Genomic DNA, 7,535 nt, shown 5'->3' with positions numbered 1-7,535 from the left:
TCACAAATTGATTAGAGTGATGTCAATATTAGTAGAGATGTTTGGGAGCTGTAAATCTCAAGCTGCTTATTCTGAGAAGGTCCAGTGTTTTCGATGAGGATACCTCACACCTAAAGGTCCTATAAACTTTTGGATATGAGAGAGAGAACCTAGGGTAAAATTGGTAAAAAGGTAAATTGGAGAGCAAGGATCCTGCATGCTGATGGAAAGTTTAAAAAGTGTGGAAATGGAATTTGGGAGCATTGGAGAGTGTAGAAGTGTAGAAATTCCATTTATGCTGTTGCCATCTGCTGAAGTGGCAAATAAAAAAAACTACCAGAACACCGAGAAGAAATGGGGGATTTCCAGATATTATTCAATTTATATATAGGTAGTCCTTAACTTAAAATAATTCATTTAGTGACCGTTTAAAGTTATAACACTGAAAAAGTGACTTGTGACCGTTTTTCACACTTAGAGCCATTGCAGCATCCCTGTGGTCACATGATCAAAATTCAGAGGCTTGGCAACTGACTTGTATTTATGACAGTTGCAGTGTCCTGGGGTTACGTGACCACCTTTGGCAACCTTCTGGCAAGCAAAGTCAATGGGGAAGCCTGATGCACTTAACAACCATGTTACTAACTTAACAACTGAAATGATTCACTTAACAACGGTAGCAAGAAAGACAAAATGAGGAAAAACTCACTTAATAACTGTCTCACTTGGGATCACGTGTGATCATAAGTTGAGGACTACCTATACTACATTACTGACTTTCCAAGGGCCATACCTTCAAGGGCTATATACATCCTTCTAACCATTTCTTAGACAGAGTCATCTTTAGAAATGGTTTGTTGCAAACACTCTTTAAAAATATTGTGCTATGGATGTTTCTTTTCCTCATCTTATTTTTGGAGCCAGTATAAGAACGCTTATGACGGCAGCTTACACTAAACAATTGTAGTTTTGCTCTCCAGTCAGGAGAGGGCGTTGTTTATTGCAGCTCCAGCCTGGAATTCAAATGGTATTGTGGGGGGGGGGGGGGGGAAGGTGTCTTTTAATACTCTCAGAATTTCTATTTCTTCCAAAGCGAAGTATGGAAAGGAATAATTGGTGCATTTATATAACTCCAATTAAATATCTCTAAAGATGGATGTACAAACCGTACTTTCTTTTTTTCTTGTCCTGTGATTCAACATCTTTACAGTTGGAAGAGGGAAAAGAAACTGTATGTTATGGCTTCTTTTTTTCCAAAAAGATTGATGTTTTTCCCATCCCTCAAAGCTGGAAAAACAAATCTTAGGTGAGGTCTGTTTTATAACAATTTTTTATCATCTCTCCCAAGATCAGTGCAACTATGTGCTGTTACATTATTTATGCAGCTTTAAAAAACATCTGTAAAAGTTTAATTTACTATTAATCAGCTTCGTGAAACATAATTTCTTCAGAACTTCCTTCCCATCTTCCCACTTGTTTTGATCATCTAAAATTTCTCTCCATAGTTCAGTCACATCTTCTCTTTTGCAACCTGCAAGAACCTGTTTGCTAGTGTTCATCTATATCTGTTGATTGGTTTGTATATGGGATTGAATGATCGCACGATTGTATTTTATTTTTTTGCTTTTTTCAATTCAAAGCTGGTGTTTTTCCTGCAGATCATGAGAAAAAGGGGATCAAGTCTGTTCTTATGAGGTCTGTCTTTCTGTCTCTCTTTCTATCTGAAACCAACAGGTCCACAAGCTGTTTTTCCTTGAAGATATTTTGCTTCTCATCCAAGAAGCTTCTTCAGTTCTTCAGGAAAGTTCTATTAGGAAAATTCTTCAGAATTGAAGAAGCTTCTTAGATGGAAAGCAAGCCATCTTGAAGGAAAAACTAAGTCCATTTGCCTTTTGAAAAGGCATCTTTGGGACAACCATGACCTGGATGACTGAGAATCTCCATAGACATTCAACATATTTGCAGGGAGAAGAGAAGAGTTTGGAAATCCAGCTTAGCCCTAATTCTGTAGAGACTATTACACGACCTTTTGGAAAATGTTGTCAGGAGGACACACAATGTCAATAATCCAGTCATGATATTTAAATTTCCCCATTTGAAGGAAGAAAAAAAAAGGGTGGGGAACTGCTGCCAACTGTTTCTTCTTACATCATGGAACTTTTGTCTGTGTGTATGTGTGTGCGTGTGCGTGTGCATGTGTCCACGTGCTGTTGACATTAATAGCCATGTTTTGATTTTTCCCAGTGAATATTTTCAGAAACAATTTATTAAAATCCCTTTTCAGTTGAAATCTTAACTCCAAAGGCCCTTAGGACAACACCTGATGATCCACACTCAGTTAAGTCTTGGACTGCAACACAATGGACAATACTAGTTTCCTATTGCCAATCACATAAGTAAAAAGCTGTGTGAATGACAGCACAAACTATAGGATCTCAGATATTTGTGAAGTGGAGTGGATGGATGGATCTGTCTCCTGGTGCCTTTGAAGAAGCTCACACTATTGAGAAGTGGCAGGGCATTCATGAGTCACTTCTAGATGACAGGGCTTTTCATCACCCTCAAAAGTCCTCTAGTTTCACATTTGAGTGGAGCAGGTCTTGACTGAGCATTTCTGACTTTAAAGATTAATCAGGATGCTATAGGTACCTCTCTGCTGTGAGACCATCCTATTTGTCCACAACAGGCTTCCAATCAGAATGTGTCAGTCCAGGCCAGTAAGGGATATCTGAGGTCAAAGAGACACTAAGCTGCTTCTCAGCTTCTGCAGTGACACTCACTTTTTAAAATGAGTGACACTTCATTTGTAAAAAGTCCCTGTTTGACAAAACAAACAAACTTGCATTAGATTAAAAGGAAGGCACAACTGTCTGCCCCCAGCAATGGCATTGGCTGAATGGTGACAAGATCAATTCACTCCAAGAATTATCCATGGTCTCTCCTATACCTCCTGATCTGTCCTGCTTCTTTTTTCCAGAACTGAAGATGAAGTTCTGGGGTCTTCAAACTTGGCCCTTTTATGACTTGTGGACTTCAACTCCCAGAATTCCTCAGCTAGCATTGAAGTCCACGAGTCATAAAAGGGCCAAGTTTGAAGACCCCTGATGTAGTTGCTAGTCCAGTTGGGATTTTGTACTTGGGAAAAGGAAAGAAGCAACCCTCTCTCTCTCTCTCTCTCTCTCTCTCTCTCTCTCTCTCTCTCTCTCTCTCTCTCTCTCTCTCTCTCTCTCTCAAAGCAAAATGGCACTAGCCAGGCTCTGCACAGATGACTGCTTATTATGGCCAGCGTCTAATGTGCCTTTGTGTGCAATTAGTCCAAGGCTGCTTTTGTTTCCGTATTTCATCAGGCATGAGAAAGACCTGGAACAACAAACAGAAAGTCAAAGCAATATGATCATGACAGGTGGGGAGCACTGAAAGGAGTCAATCTGCCAGATCCCAAATTGTTCTCATGTTGGCAGAGTGAAAGGGAAGGAGGATCAGCGATCTGCTTTCACCCTTCCTTTTAATAATATGCTTCCTCCTGATGTTTCCAACCAGGAGGATATTAATTCCTGTAAATGTCATAGTTGGCATTTATGTCTGCATATTTTAAGGGAAGTTCCTCACTGACCATACTGGGAGTAATAAAGAAAGAGAAAGGGACAGTCCCAACTTGGAATTTTTTTAGGTTCACTGTAAAAACAAAAGAAGCACAAAAATGTTTGCTCCATAAAGTGGCGTCTGAAGCTTTGGATGACCTAGAATTAAATTGAGTTATATATTTTTCTCCCTCCCAAAAAGGAAAGTCTCATCTTTCTTGAATTTGGGAACCCATAAAAAATCAATGAAAACAAATTTAGAAAGAACTAGACAATTCTGTGATCCACAGGATCATATTTTAAGAGAAAAGTAGCACGAGGTGATATGACCAAAATAAACACTCAATTTTAGGCTGACCATATTGGGGTCGGGGGTTTTTTTCTTACCCTAATGCTGAATGGTCCTGTTATCCTCTAAAGAGTATATATCATAAACAGAAAAATAATTGTAGGGCCCAGAAAACTTCAAAATAAATCAATATTTACTTGTGTAAAAAGATAAACAGAAAGACAGACAAGCAGTGATAGTGGGAATGAATTCTGACTTCCCAATGACTTCCATATTTGTTTGTGGGAAGCTGGAAGGGAATGTTGGAAATCACGATGACCTGATTGTGGGGAAACTGCTACAGCCACAACTTTATGAATAAAATTGGTCTGAACACTATGGAAATTTCAATTCCACGTGAGTCCTGTTTTTTTTTTAATGCATTCTTTAAGTTAGCAGATTTTAGGTACCATTTTTTGCATTCTCCTGGGCTGTGATTGGTGACTGCAGAAGCCCATTTCTTTGATGTATCACCTAAACTAGGAAGAGAGCTGATCTAGGGATTGTGGTTTTTTTTAAATTTTATTGTTGTTTTTTTTACTATTTACTGAAACTCCAGATTTTCCCATGGAAAACTCTTTATCTCCACTTAAGATTTCTAGGCAATGTTTTCATTTCAAGTGCCCAGCGTGTATATTTACCTAAAATAGTGCTTTTCTAATGTCCTGCCAGAAGGTCAAAACTCATCTGAAACTGAAGCTGGTCAAGAACATGGCCTGGGAAATTGGCTTTCATTTGAACAGCTGCTTAGGCAGTAGCAGTAAAATAAAATAAATAAATCCCTTCAGTAAGGGCAGGAAAGATTGGTGAATGATTCCTGTAAGTCAGAAACTACTGGGTCAGTTTTACTTATGACTTGGGAAAAGAACTCTTTTTGTGACTGCAGTTGTTTTTCCTGTTGATGCTGCTGAAGAAGAAGAAGAAGAAGAAGAAGAAGAAGAAGAAGAAGAAGAAGAAGAAGAAGAAGAAGAAGAAGAAGAAGAAGAAGAAGAAGAAGAAGAAGAAGAAGAAGAAGAAGAAGAAGAAGAAGAAGAAGAAGAAGAAGAAGAAGAAGAAGAAGAAGAAGAAGAAGAAGAAGAAGAAGAAGAAGAAGTAGTAGTAGTAGTAGTAGTTGGAAGGGACCTTGGGGGTCTTGTAGTCCAATCCCATGGGGGGGATGATCTTGGGGGTCTTTTGGGGGTACCAAGTGAAAAACCCTTGGGGTCAATTACAGATCAATGCTCGTTTTTGAATATCTTCTTAACCAGTCACGAGAGTCCCTGACATACCTATTAAATCTCTCTGTCTCTTATAAATCTTACAAATGATCATTAGTGTTGTCATCTCATTTTGACCCTTTTGTATGTGGATGGGGATGATGACCCACTAAGCAGACTGGCTGAGCAGGATTATGGTCCCTTAGCTGGCCAGATGCCAACCACTATATTACACCCTAATTGAAGAAAAGCACCCTGGGAAACTTGCTGATTTTCAAAGTGAAACAAGCCAAAACACAAATTAAAATGGATGTATTGAGTCTCCAATAATTTTGACAGACCTACAAATGCATCTAAAGTACTCCTCAAAATTCCAAAACATGTGTGTGGGCGGGGAAGGGCATGATCCATAAATCCTGACCGGTTTCCTAAAGTGGCATTTGTGCACCTGTAGCCTGCTCTCTGCAATGCTCTTTATTCAATAAAAGGGAAAGGAAAAAAAATGCCAAAAAGAACACTGCCCTTGATACAAGATTTAAGGCTTAAGGAAGTGATAAAAGAATAACAAACATTAGACAGTAAAAACATTCAAGGATAAATACTCAGTTTCCAGTCTGTCATAACACTGAAAAGATGAACAGCGCCTAGAAAATTACTTTCTGCCAATGTTTTGCTTACATTCGATACAACATGTTCCAAGCAGGACATCGTGGCGAATAAAGCATTTGAGTGACATGACTTCCAACGAAAGCACGTTTACAATCATCCCTATGCTGTGCTTCATATGGCCAGGAAGCTATTTAAAGGAAAGAATACAGATGTCATGGTGACTACATGGTAACAGCAGCACACAAAAGGGTTACAAATGAGCATCGACATCTTGGTTTCCATAGGAATTTGGTGAGCAATGAGAGTTTCAAGAGCCGTGTTGCTAAACAAAAGAATATTCAGCTCTTTGATGAGCATAATTATATATTCCCATTGGAATGTCTCTTCGCACATGTGCCAGTTTTGATCTTAATGGAAAACATGCCTAAAGAAAGCTGTAGGTGTCAAGGAAACAGAGAGCTGGAAGCTACATCATCCATCCCCGCACATGGAAGCATTAAAGGCCACAGATGCGCCCCATGGAGAACTTATTGGGTCACTGGGGCACCTGTAAAATGACACTGGGTACAGCAATAAGAAGAAAAGTAAGAAGCAAACAAGTAGAAGGGGGGATCTGTTTCGCTGGATTATGTCTGTCAGAATGGGCTTGAGGAACACAGAGAAAGAAATACAAAAGAGAATTACAAAGACACTCCTTTGCAGAGATCAGCTCTGATCAGCATCTCAGTTAACTTCATCTTCATCCTGGCCTGCATCATCATGAGTTAAACCAGAAGTGGGGAACCTTGGCTCTTTTAAGATGTGTGGACTTCAACTCCCAGAATTCCTGAGCCAGCTGGCTCAGGAATTCTGGGAGTTGAAGTCCACAAGTCATAAAAGAGCCAAGGTTCCCCACCCCTGAGTTAAACCATCACTGAAAGCAGTTTTGCAAAATTGGGAGAAGTATACCGAGAGTAGGAGGTTAATACAGAATTTTAAACTTCTGAGTTTAAATTCTTTCTGCAAAATCCTTGAATTTTAATGTTTTTAAAAAAGGAAATCAGCATCTTAACCTAATTGTATAACTCATATAGAAGATTGTTTAATAAGGGAATTCTTTTATTTAAATTGTAATTGTTACACTTTCTTCTATTATTAGGAAAACAGAAACCAGTGGGCAGAAGACCGACTGTGTAGGAGGTGATGCTCTTATCTATGTTTGTTTGTTTTTCCTTTTAAAACACACAAAATGATATAACTTAACACTTGAAAAGGGTTTTGGGATGGGGAGAGAAAAAACACAGGTCTTTATAAAATCTGGAAGATAAACAGGATTTTCATTTCATTTTCTGAATAGCTCATACTTACTCGTACTTACCTGTCAAGAGCAGGTAGAATGAGAAATCTGCATAGAATTGTTTCTTTTTTTAAAGTATACATAATCTAAATAATTTTAAATGCTATTTCTTTTAAAAAAAATGTCAAAACATTGTGAATAATAAATCTAAGAGTAAAACAATAGGAAACTGTCTGTCAGTATCACTTGATATATATGTTTCTGATCAATTAAACCCTCAGGGCTTGCCATATCTATTGTTATTTCCATATTTTTCATGGAAACAATTACAATTTGAAACAATGACCTGTGAGGAAAAAAAGTTTAAAATCTTCAATTCATGACTTATCTCATAGGATCACTTGTCCTGAAACAGCCGAATTTGAGGATAAGAGCAGTATATATGTCCATATAGCAAAGTCTAATAGGCTTTGTTTGTTCTATTAAATTAAGCAAAGTTGTGTTGCTCCTGATAAAACAAGTAAAGGCAGAATGACTGCATCATGATTATTTTTTTCCATTCAGGT

This window comes from Protobothrops mucrosquamatus, unplaced genomic scaffold (genome assembly GCF_001527695.2).
Source record: "Protobothrops mucrosquamatus isolate PMUCROS unplaced genomic scaffold, P.Mucros_1.0 scaffold9, whole genome shotgun sequence".
NCBI classification, from domain to species: Eukaryota; Metazoa; Chordata; class Lepidosauria; order Squamata; family Viperidae; genus Protobothrops; species Protobothrops mucrosquamatus.
Note: the sequence above shows the minus strand (reverse complement) of the source record.